Here is a 13,619-nt window from a genome sequence, read left to right on the forward strand (position 1 = left end):
AGACTGTCTGTTGTCTGTTATCCAGATTTAGGTTAGACATTTGGCAAGGCATTTCCCAAAGGATATAAAAAAGATACTGCCAAGTTTATGAACTGACTTAGAACATCCTTATGGATATTGTCTCTTTTCAAGCTAAGACTCTGATAAATAGCTCTGATTTCAGAGTATATCAGATGAAGAGATAAAGTGTTAAGGGACCTGTGGCATACACGGGTTTTAGAAAATCTTTAATAAAAACAAGCATAAAATACATTTTTAACTCCTTCTTATAACTAATTTCAGAACAGTGTAAGACTAATAACCAATAAGAAAAAAAATCTTTCATACTGTAATCTTCATATGAAATTTTTAAAAGTTAAAGACCACTTACTATGTATGAATTTCTACATAATGACAAATTACCTACTCACATAATTAAGCAATCTGCTCAAAGTTCTCACTCTGATTTTTGAAGTGCTTATAAAATTAAATTGCACAAGGCCAGGAAAGAAATTAATAAATGTGAAATGTTAATTAGGTGGAGAAACAGAATTAAAGGAGAAGCAATGGGACACAGGTATCAAACAAGAATAAATAAACATTTCAGTTGGGAATTAAAAACAATAGACAATAAAAAAGAAATCAAATAACAATGAACTAATAATACATAAATTTATTGTCCCCGAGTTACTCTAAAATATAAGATCTCACCAATTTTAAGGTACGTTGCTGAGATAGCACTATGACTTGCAATTTATTATAAGAGATTGGAAATACTGGGGGTGTTCTCATATGTGGCTCCATATCATGGTAGATATCAGGGATCAGACTCAGAGCCAGGCTTTTGGAGCATAAGTTTACAGGTAGAATGGCTCTGTAAATGTTATATTCAAAGGCATACACAATACTATCAGTGAAGGCTTAAAAAGCCCCTCAGGTGACCAGAGGGCTTATTTAGGATGAATATGCAGGTTCTGTAAATTCAGCTGACTACGTCCTCAACAATAGCCCAGGACATGCATTCTACACTGTACTGTGAAGCCTGATATTACAAGCATCCACATCTAAGTTTCTGAATTCTAAGGAGAATTTCCCTCCCTTTTGCCTCTTGTTCTCAGAGAATGTTTGCAGAACATACAACACTGTCAAAATGAGCCTTGCATAGCAGATTATAGAAATGCATTATTGGATTCTATTTCCTGAATATTTCTGCTAAATGCTTCTTGATACTTGATATGCCTCTGTGCCCAGGTGGCTGGAGTATGTAAGACAAGATACACTGGAAACCTTCACATTTCCAGAATGAACATGCCACGTGGTTGGAAAATGCACTGTCTTTTTGCTGAAATCCCTTTTAGTAAGTGAAAAGGAGGTACAGCTGTTTGCCTGCTCCAGAGATGCACATAACTCAGCTTTCAAGGGCTCTTTACTGGGATATGGAGGAAGCACATTCTGCTCTAGTGATGATTTTCACCATGTTTGACTTCAAGACATTCCTATCATGTTCAGCCAGCCCAGCTGATGCTGTTTCCATTTTCTCCTCTGAAATTCACTTTTCTTCCCTCATGAAAGCTTTATTTCTTTTTTTTTTTTCACCTTGTCCTTTTTACAACTAGAGGTTCATGATCCACAATAGTCACAAAGAAATCTAGAAGCCTAGTCTGGTTTCTGTGTGAAAAAAATATAAATTAAGAGGAACATATTTGTGGAAATGAGGACATGAAAGAGAAGAAGTCAGTGTAAGAAAAGAAAAAAAAAAAGATTTTGCCAGAAAAGTATGTTTTCAAATAGGTTCATTTTGGCAAAAATACATTCAAAAAATCACAGGTCCTTCCTTTCCAAGGCCCTATTCCCTGAATTTATAAAAATAAGTGCTTTAAAACATCCTTGCCTACAGTATATCTGAAAGCTCATCTCAGCCACACAGCACATTTATGCATGTTGCTTGGAAGTTTTATTGAAAACATGGAACTGTGACTCTCAGATGATGAACTCATTCTATCACTTGCAGGGGAATAAACAATATTACACAGAAATTAATGTTCCTGCAAGTGTGACTAGCCAAATGGAGTGGGAAGGGCTTGCTGGAATGGAAACAGGTTGGAAAGATTGGCAGTCCTTTCCATAAAAAGCTCATTAAATGCTTGATCATTGTGAAAAAAAAAAAAGTGCCATGTATGAATCAGGACAAAGTGAGTCTGATTTTCGACATATTTTGGAGACTGATCCCAAAATAAATATATGAAAACTTAATGTCTGCTAATTAGATTTAAAAGTGTTAATACATTAGAAGAAGTTGTGTGTTTTCAACTTCTTATTTCCCAGCAATATGTTTTTACATAAAGATTAGAAACAAGAATGACTCATAACATGGTTTATTATTAAATTAAAAACAAGCTGCTGTGTTAGGAAATTTACTATGAAAATATGTATTTAACAAGGAGGAAAAAGCAGCTAAAACATACAGTATTGTGGTGTTGTAAGTATGCTACATATCACTAAAACTATGCTGAATGAGCATTTAATGGGTTTTGGTTCTTCTGCTGAAGAAATATATTTTAAAAATTTCTATTTATCTAGAGATAGTAATAAAGCCCGATTGAATTCTCTTTCTAAAGGAGAAATAGCGTAAATTACAAGATAGCATATTTTTTTATATTTGTTAGAGTTTTTTAATCAGAAATACTTTATTTTCACAATTGCTACATATTGATTCCAAAATAAAAAAAAAAAAAATAAAAAAAAAAACCATAAAACACTATTAAATCCTGTACATTGAAACTGATTTTTTTAAACTTCTTCTCTTTCCATCACAACACGTGGGAAAAAAATCATTCAGTCTGTAATGAGATGAGAGATACAATGAGGATTCAGGTGTTTATCCATTTAATTCAGAACACTTTTAAAAATTTCAATTTTTTGCAGTCCCAAAGATATTTTTTCATGGAAAGCAAAAACTTGAGTGATTTATATCTTAGTTCAGCAGAAGGTACTTTACTTCTTTCAGTGAACTATTTTCTGTTTTCTTTACCCTGAGCAGCAATAGTGGAGTTTATATTACACAATGTTAGCAGCTTGCAATGCAAACTAGCACAATTCCACAGCAGAAACCCAACAGAAGTCAGGATTACTTTTACAGGATCACATTAATATTTTAACACAGACATCTCCAGAGAGGTATTCATCACCATGTAAGACCAAATTATGAGAAACTGCAGTGACGAGTAAAATGGTAAATGTAATTATGTGCAAGGGAAATGACAAAGCAAGACATCCTACTGATAGGATCTGTTGTTAATCTTTGAATTCCTAAGGGAATGAGAGTGAAGTTTCATTGATCAAACCACATGATATTCAATTTGACAATATGTTAGTAAATACAGTATGAGGAATACTGCAGGATGGATTCCCTAGGGTATTTATTACAATTATTTTTGATTTTATGCTTCAATGTTTCACAATTGAACAGTCATTATAAATTATTTGTTTAATAAAAAAATAGAACTTTTCTCCTTACAATTTATGAGGCTTCTTTCTTTTTAAATTTTTTTTTCCTCATACATAAGACACGAACAGAAATTACAAGTTTGACAGTATCACTGAGAATGTTCTCTATTTTTGTGTTTCCTTTGCCTAACACCATTTTTAATATAAAAAACAGAAGGAGAAACAACCTGAATATTTTTAATTTCTCCAATTGCTGAAACATTCCAATTCCTTTCTTCATTTATTTTGATGTGAAGAATACAATAGAAAGCAAGAGAGGATAACCCTTCTGATTTTTTTAATTTATTCATGATTTTCAATAGTATTTTGTATGGCTGGATAGCTGAAGGATAATCTCTGAATGTATATTAAAATTCTGGGCCTGTTGCTACATAGTTCCATAGAAGCAAGGTCCATGTCCTGTCTATTTAAATTCAAACCTTTAATTCAGTTTATATGGAGTGTCTTGTATTTCTGTAAAACAAAGATACAGATTGCATTTTCTAATCATGAAATCTACTTGTTTTAATGTTGCACAATATATCAGAGAACAATAATATCATGAAAAGAAAGGATTTCTGAGATAAATGCGTAGATAAGTCTATAATGTTTCTAAAATTCATCAAATGTTTCAGTGCTAGACCTGGAAAATCAGTATACTCCAAAAGTGGCACTTGCTTTTTACACAATTTAAGTTTTCAACAATACTGACTTGTTGAAGATTAAAGATCTGCTTGATATTATTCAGGCATTATTTTCAGCAAAGTAAATCAACGTCACTTGCAGGTATGTAAGTCTGATATAAAAAAGGTGGTTTAAGATTCCCTTTAGAGAGAGTGAAGGAGGTGAGAGACATGGAGATGAAAGAGAAAATAAGTTTCACATTATCTAAAATGACTGCTTCTCATCCACGGGTAAATGATGACATTAGGTTGTGAAGACTTTTGTGACTTGTTCAAATATGCGGAATTATGGGTCACAGGATGAATAGCATTCATCAATTAAAAGCATGAATCTCTTGTTCCTGTTCTTATTTTACCATCACAACCGATCTGCCCAGCTATTATTGTCAGGGCATTGCACCAATTTAGCAAATTTCAGAATGTAACACAGCATGTGAGACCAAAACTTGTAGTTGGTATGGCTAATTTGAATTATTTGAGGGGGAGAAAATGAATAGCATGCAGTAGATACAGAAATCCTTTTATTTGTTTCTTTCACAATTATCATAACTTTATCTAAGTCTTTTAATAAGGACAATGGGCTCTTTGGGGATTAAAAATTATACAGTTTAATAACTAGGTTAGATGGCATGGCTTTCCTTCATTTGCCTTATCTTAAAATGCAAGTTTTAATGGTCCAAGAAAACTCAGTTCCATGCTAGAAATTACAGCTAATAGATCTCTGACTTATAGGAGACTCTAGTAGTAACATAAGAAGTGTTATAAGAAAATACTGTAAATTCTTAAGGAAAAAGCATAGAACAAAATTTGAGAACTATAGGTCAAAATACTGCTTTCCCAAATTCTATCTGCCAATAAACCTGGCCTTAGTAAAAATTAGCATCATGGTAACATAGTGTTGAATTTATTTGTTCAGGTGATTAAAAAACTCTTTGAGAGAAAAATGGTCATCAGTTTCCTTCAGAGACTCTAAAACAAGCTTTGGAGAGGAAAGAGAGAAATCCTTTACAGGTAATGGAGCGAATCCTGAAATATCTGTAGCACATGACTGAGAAAAGTGATGAATACAAATACATTGAAATTGATGTTTTTTTCATTCCTATCACTTTTTTAGTGTTTGAATTTTGGTTTTTGTTTATTTTGGTTTTTTGGGTTTTTTGTTTGTTTGTTTGGGTTGTTTTTTTTCAGTCAGCTATCAGGTGGTGTCTGTCTCAAAGTACAGTGTAAAAATGTCATTATTTAGCACCTACAAGTAAAGTAGCTTGATATCCCTTCTTCTGGGGAAGATGAAGGAAAAGTCTGTGTGAAGAAAACTGAAAGAGATTTCTACAGAAACAAACAAATTTTTCTACCTGCTTTTCCTGCCTATGCTTCTCTGTACTCTACTACAAAGCATATGACCCTGAAGGCAAGCAGGGTAGGGTTTCTTCTTTCTCCTTTCAAAAGTTTAATAAATCCAGGAGACATGATATTTTAAAACATCTTGTAGGTCCCAAAAAGAAATTAATTCCAATATGTTTCCAAAGGAAAATCTTCTCAATAGGATAGAAAAGGGGAAATACTAACATGAAACTTTTGTTCTTGCTTTAAAGAATGGAGGTGCCAGGTTAACCAAGCCAAATTAACTTCACCCTTTCTATGACCCTGTGATTCTGTGAAGTCTGCAGGAGCAATCTGTAGCAAAGAGTCAAGTAGAATATATGTATCCCTACAAAGAAGAGTATGAGTATTTTATTAGGAAAGGCTCTGCTCTGGGGCAGGACTGTAAGACCTGAAACTTGGAGAGAAGGACTGGAGAACAAACAGAGCAATAACTTCCATTCAGATGCAAATATTTATCTCCTACCCTCAACACAGGTTGCTTGGAGAATGGATGGTTATTTAGCAGATATCTATTGTTTGATATGATAAAACCCATGATATTTGTTTGTTTCCTGCTGTGGTTTTATATTTTGCTGGAAGCCTAATTTGTAGCCAAATACCAAGGCAATTGTAGGGCTTGGAGTGCTTGGAGAAGAGATGATGTGTTTTATTCCTGAAACAAAATGATTCTGAAGGGTGAAAATTCACTGAAAAGTTGCTGAAATAGCACTGAAACCACGGCTTGTAAAACAGTCCTCTTAACAAAAAAATAAAAAACAAAGAAAAAAGAGAAACATAACCCTACCAGATAAAAAACCTCCATTACAATATCATGATGGTGCCAGGTAAAATATAGCAGAATTGCCATGTAACAATGCAAAATACCCCAAATCAGATGCTAATTGAAGAGAAGTAACATGTGGCAAAGTTCTTATATATCTGACCAGAGAGACTTTGCACCATGAAAGTGGAAGAAAAAACCCAGATCTTTGTAAAAAGCCACGCATGTTGTCATTCATGTTGTTTCATAGACTAATACAGAACAATGAGCTACACATTCCTTGCTAAAATTGTCTCTCACAGGTGAAATAGAAGGAAAAACTGCTCTTAGAATTGCAGTACTATGGGATGTTGAGAATTTTCAATTATTTGCTTCTATTGTTTCCAAGCACAAAATATAAGCAATTCTATTCTTCATTAATAGTAAGTAGATTGAAAAAAAAAAAAAAAAGAAAAATTATATCTCATAAATACATGAAAGGAAGAATCACTGTGAAAAATCTTCATCTGCCATAAATTGCCAAAGCTCCATTTGATTCAATGGAGTGATTTCTTCTTTTTCAATATCACAACTAGAAAAGTCTCAGTGCCCTTTCACAGATTGGGTGTTCCTTCTGTTCTATGTCTGTATTAACTGCTATTGTGGCATAAATGTTCATATCAAACCAAACCCACCTTTCAACCTCTTCTGTCATGTAATAGGCAAAAATGAAAATATTCTTTAGTTAATGAAGGCAACTTTTTTTTTAGATATTTCACTAGCATATAAGAAACAAGTTCTTGTTTCATTGACTGTGATTTATTACGGTTCAAAATATTTTTTTTAAAATTGTCTTACTGTATAGAAAACAAACATTTAACCCTCAGATTAATACCATGTCATATGTGATTTTTCTTCTTTTTTCCATTTATAAATTAACTTTTTAACTACAATTTGATGAGATACACCAACTGCGTTATATATTTTTTTAATTCTTTTTTGAGTTGTATTGAAGCTGTTAAGAATGCACTTGTATATAAGTCACAGTATAATGTAGGTTTTTTAATATCATGAGTGTGATTTTGTTTCCTTGGTACATAATTTTACTGGTTTGTTAATGTCGATTAATTCTTTGGGCCAAATGAGCATAATTTACATATGATCCACTGATTGAGCAAATCTCCAGTTTACTTATTTTGTTCTTCTTGATGTTTTGCCTTTCTACTGTCTCATGTTGTTTAAAAAAAGTAGAGCTCTGATTTCAAAAAGTATAAAAAATCAAGGTCACGCTGATGTTATATCTTTCAAGGATAACCAAGTTTTATTTGTTTATTTCTGGAAAAAATATACTGAAAATTTCAATAGGAATACAATTCAATGGAAATTTTCTAGTGTAATAAAAGTTCAATCATTTAATCATTCCCTCTTCCATCATAGGAAATTCTTACAAAATTTATGTTATTTATATGTGGAAAGAATGTAAGTGGCAAAATGTACACACTGACAGAAGCAGACTTATATTGAAATTTAAAATTACATTCAATTTGCATTTTGTCTAATCTTGTGTTTTTATAACTTCCCTGACATTTTAGTCACCCTATTTTACTACAAATTAGAAAAAGTGAGGATTATGAAAATGTACCCATCAAATATATTTCTTGTATAAATAGGAAATCTTTCTTACAGAAACATGAAATCTTTGAAAAATTACCAAAAAAAAAAACAAAAACAACAAAAACCCAAATAGAAGTTTTGTTAACACTTGAATGTATTATTCTTTTGTGTCAGGGAAGAAGTATTAAGAAGTCTAAAGAACTCTTTGAAAAATAAGATTTTACCTGAGGCTTAATTTCCTTTTCTGAATGTGATATTTCTATAGAACTTTATCTAGTAAAATGCTCTCCAAACTGGTGTTATTTTGTAATAATCAACGTTGTTCCCAATTTTCAGTGACAAATTATGACTCCAGCTATTACATGACTTAATTTAGAGACTTCATATATAAGTACCACTTCTAGTGAATTCTTATTATTCTTAACAAATTTTCTTGCTCATTTTATTAAAAACTTGACTGACAAGTGTATTTTAGACAGATGCAACTAAATCCTCCAAATTAATGATAAATGTAAATTTCTTACTAGGAGTAAGATAAGGTTGGAATGTATCACGAGTCCAACACCAGCAATTTTTTTTTTAGCTTCTAACAGAGAAGAAAAAACACAAAAAACCCCCTCCATTAACAAATGAAAAAGCAACTGCTACGCATTTATTTTTTTTTTTTTTTAAGAAAGCATGAGGATAATTTTTGATTCACACTGTGGAATTCAGTGGAAATATTGCTATTGGTTTTAGAGGGAAGATATTTACACCAATAAGCACATTTGTGATTAAAGAACTGGGGAAATTAGAGCTTTGCAGAAGAACACAATGTTCTTCTCAAAGTTACAAATAAGAACATAGCACTTCCAGGCTTTATGTCTTAAAGTTATTTGCTCATTTGAGTTCATATGAGGAAACATCATAGGGACTGGGTAAACAAAGGAAAATGTTCCCTGCAACACTTAATTTCCTTCAAGAGTTAATTTTGATGTGAATTCTTGCAGCATTTCCAAGTAAATTATATATAAGTATGAAGCACACATTTGGATGTAATATAAAAAGAAGGGGATCTTAACAAAAAGTATTTTAAAAAAGTAGTTCAGTTTAAAGAATTATGGCTTTTATCCTCTTAGAGGGGACATGGAAGAATTTTCTCAACTACACACTGTGGCCAAGACAACCTTTGACAGACCAACAAAGGCATGTTACATGTGGCACTGGGCCAAGGAGCAACTTAGGACCCATTTAATAGGCATCTTCAGTAGTGATGGCAAGAAAATGAACAAGCCAGAACTCTCCAAGTCATGTATGTGATGTCCAGACTGTCCCTGGATGTGTCCTTTTGTTTACATCCATGCTCCAGCTAACCCAAGGCTAGCTTAAAATGCATACCTGTATGTGTATGCACAGAGGAAAAGGAAGAAAGGGAGAGCAAATAAATACTAGATATATAGCATAGAATAATGGGTGAAAAAAAATAAAGAAATGCTGATTTAATTATTCACAAGGTATGTGCAGGAATAGCTGGCTTTGAGTAGTAACATAAAAGATATTTTAGTATTCTACAATTTAGAGAAAGAACGAGACTATGATGATAACTCGATAAAGTATTCTGAATGTTTAGAAGAATAACTCTGAGTAGAACACACTATCTTATTTTCTAGGGAAAACAAAATTTCCTTTTACATCTTCTGGTTACAGTCACTCACATTTTCAGTAGAAAAGTGTGCACTTGTGGAGTCATCAACCTCACCCATATGCCACTAAAGCCCATGAGTTACCAGAAGAAACAAGAAGAAATAACCAAAACAGTGTGTATACATTTTTGCACAATATTATTACATTTGCACCTTCTCATAATATTTTCTCTTCACCAGCCTCTGCTGACCATTAATATTACAATTAGTACATACATCTCATATAGTTTTATTATACAGAGGTTATACACCTCTATGTAACATTTGTACAGCATTTGTACCTAAATGTAAGAGAAAGAATGAAGGAACTTTTTTCAGCCTCATGGTTTATCTACTGCTGTTCTATTTATTTCTACTTTTCTCTTCTTTTTGGATCTACTATTTTCTAATAGTTATCTCCATCATCATGTCTCCTATGCTATTTCATTATTTTGTTTTGTGATGCATGACTATTTACCCCATAAATGTAAACCTTGCTTTCACCTATTCTGAGATTTTATGTCATAGTTATTTTCTATCTTTGCTCCCTGTCCCAACTGGAGGTTATTTTTTTTTCCATTGTAAAGTCTCAGCACAAACACTGAGCTCACAGAATGCTGCTTCTGAAATAATTGATACAGGCAGTCCATGACTTTAGCTTCTATTTTTAATTTCTCTCCCAAAAATTCTCATAGCCATTTCAATTACTCTTGGTGTAATGGACTACTACCTTGTTCTGCTGAAGACCATGCACACTCAGAGTGGTCTTCTAGATGAAGTCTGTGCATTACTGATCACACTTTATGCTTGGTGCCAGGGAAAACCACTGTGGATATAAATTTACTTAAAAATAGCCAGACAGTGCAGTTCTTGTCCTGCTCTGCATGAACTTATATATCTTAGAGCCTCTAGCCTTTAAAGATTCAGCTTCCTGTTCCTATCAGAGCTGGCCATTATTGTGATTTTTTTCACCTTCTGCAAATACATAATTTTAATTGTTTACAGTTATCTGAAAAAAATATCAGACGTTCATTAGTCACTTGATTTCCATTATTGAAAATTAATTCTTTACTTGAACATCAAGTCAATCTTGCCCTCTCAGTTCCTACATCATCTCTATCTCTGAATTTACGAACTTTAGACCACAGTCCTTCACCTTTTCTGCTTCTCTTTCTCAGAGCCCAGTGTCATACCTCTTTCTCCTCTCTCCTCCATAGATGTCTCTTCTCCCTAAGAATTACTATAGTTTTGTATTTTTCTGTTCTTCTTTTTCTGCTAAACAGCTGAATAACTCCAGAGTGATAGAACTGCCCTAACACTCTCCATTCTCTATCCCATTATTCTTTAATTTATGCTTGGTGTTAGTAGGGTACATCTGTTTAATTTTGTTGCTTGATTTAAATTTACTTTATGTAAATCACATTTTCACCCCTTGTATTCATAAAATCTTGCATGGAGAGACAGATTTGCTAAAATGAAGCATAAGACATTTCTCTTAATCAAGATAATTTGATGCTTTGCCTTCCTCATTCACAACTGAATTAAAAACTCAATGAAGCTATATTACTACAGGTTTTTGTTGTTGTTGTTGTTGTTTTTTTTTACCAAGTATCAGTGTAATTCAGTTTTAATTCATGCAATTTTACTAAGACTGTAAGACATGGTAACTGTATGTATCCAGTGTTAGTTTGATTCTTTAAACTGATGAGTGATTTCCTAGAAATTATTTCTTCTGAAGTTTCAAAAGTACAGGAAATTCTCAGATCCTTTAAAAGTTTAATTATTCAGTAAATTATTCATTAGCTTAAAAATTATTTTTTCAGTATCCTAAAAATAGCATATTCAAACTTTTATTTTAATCAATATTAATCTCTATCTTAATCAGCAAGAAGAATCTAATTTGAAAATGATTCTCTTAATTTGTACTCCTGAAGTCCATTGAAAACCTGTCTTTATATTGCTGGCTGCCACATGTGATGTGGATCAGACTCAGTTTTAGGTGAAAATTTCATTTTCTCTGAGATTAGGGTGCCTTCTATGGATTTATCCCCCATAAATGTGTAGACATTTTGGGTTGGGTTTTTTTGTTTGTTTTGGCTTTTTGTTCAAAGAATATTTTGCTATTTAACTTGTGAAAAGAAAGAGAGATGTTCTTACATGCCTTTAAATTGAGAAAACTTCAAAATTTAGGCAATGCAGTACATGATGAGATATGAGTTCTCTCGATGTGATAAGAGAACTATCATGGAAGTATGAAAAGGATGTTGTGTCCCTTTCCTAGTTAATACAGGGGCTTTTTACTGTAATAGCCAAGATTAAATAATAAAATGCCTAGCTTTGACACCTAATCCTTACTTTGTCGGGTACAAAAAATAGACCAGAAACATACCTGTCTGTCTTTTTTGCACAGTGGTGTGAAAAATCTACTGCCTAGGACTGTAATATTTATTTAGAAAGTATAAGAAGGGAAAAACCATGAAATCACACTGAAATTCCTGATAAATTCCCCCATATTTTGTAATGAAATTAATTGCCAAAGTGATTGTAATAGCATTTCCAAATAAATTATGTTATTCAGTGCCTAGATTTTACAGTGCAAAAGGATTAAAGTCAAATGGAGCATTCAAAAGATAAAACCCCTTTAAAATTGTGAAGTTCTTTTGTTTGTTTTGGGTTCTTTATTTGTTTTTTAATGTTGTTGGATATGTTCACTCCGAACAACTTCAAATGTTTGGCATTTTAGGTCAGTGTTAGGAACATATACCATAATACCAGGGGTACATATTTTCCCACAAAAACATTTTTGAAATAATTTCAGTTTTTTATGTGGACAAAACTAAATTTCCATTGCATTGCAGAGTCCTTAAACCACTAGTAGCAGAATTTTATTTTTTTTTTGTATTAAGTTTGTGCTTGCTTTATTTTAAAAAGAAATATCCTTTCATCAATATAATCTACAAAGTCAAGAGAGGGACATTCCCTTTTTCATAATTGTGAGCAGAATTTTAAAAATGAGCAAGTGTTTTGCAAATGGTTTTAGAACTTGGCAGTTAAGTATGCATTTTGGGATTGAAATCAGAAGCATTGCACTATAAACTGAACTTGGACAACAGGATCAATTAGCCTTGCTGCAGTGGGAAAAGACTGCCATTTGTATGCCAGAGGCCATATTGCTAAATTGCTAGTCTGTTAAATAGGACAGGGACAGGGGCTGATGCCAGGGCTGTGGGGAAGTATTGCAGAATGGTTTGCATCCACAAATGCCAGTGGTTTGCTTGGAGGCATGGGCGGCATTTCTAGATCACCTCTTCCAGTATATGCCTGCAAAAGGAATCCATCTCACCTGTTCCAAGACTGCTTGCAATGCACAACAAAGCTCCGTTTGTGAGGAAATTTAATAAATGGGGATTGGCATATTTCCTTTAACAGTACATTCCTGAACCAAACAAAACCAGTAATGTAAACACAGCTTGGCAGTCTGGCGTTGTGTCTTTGTCATGTGCACTCTTTTCTGAACTTTTATTCTCAGTATTATGGATTTTCTGGTAATTTTCCTGGTTTCTGGTATATACTTTTTTTCGAGTTCAGTTGGTCCAGCCTCAAACCATTCCTGTCTCCTCCTCATGTGTCCTTGGTTAATCAACAGCCACAATTCTTCTGCAGCTCCTGACGTCCTCTTGATTCGCCTTTGTCCATTCTGCATAACTTGTTTTTACTCACATTCCTGTAACCTCATTTTTTACAGATGAATAGGAATTTTTCTTTTTTTCTGAAGAACAACTGAGGTCTACATTCTGCGACAGAATTTTTGCAGGTGGGAAGTTATTTTCACCAAGTGAGTTTAAATACACAAGTTATCTTCTCATCTATCCCTCAGTTGTATTTGTGTGTGGATCTTCAGAGCAAAAGCTTATGTAAATCTATGGAAAAGAAAAGATTTTAAGAGGACCAGATACAAAATCCTTTTAAAACATTATTTTTTTCTTTTTTAGTTTTCTATGAATTGCAAGTAATTGCTAATAGCTTTTATAATCTGACACTGAAAACTGGCAGTCAGGAAACATATAATAAGCA

This window comes from Zonotrichia albicollis, chromosome 2, assembly GCF_047830755.1.
Source record: "Zonotrichia albicollis isolate bZonAlb1 chromosome 2, bZonAlb1.hap1, whole genome shotgun sequence".
Taxonomy (NCBI): Eukaryota; Metazoa; Chordata; class Aves; order Passeriformes; family Passerellidae; genus Zonotrichia; species Zonotrichia albicollis.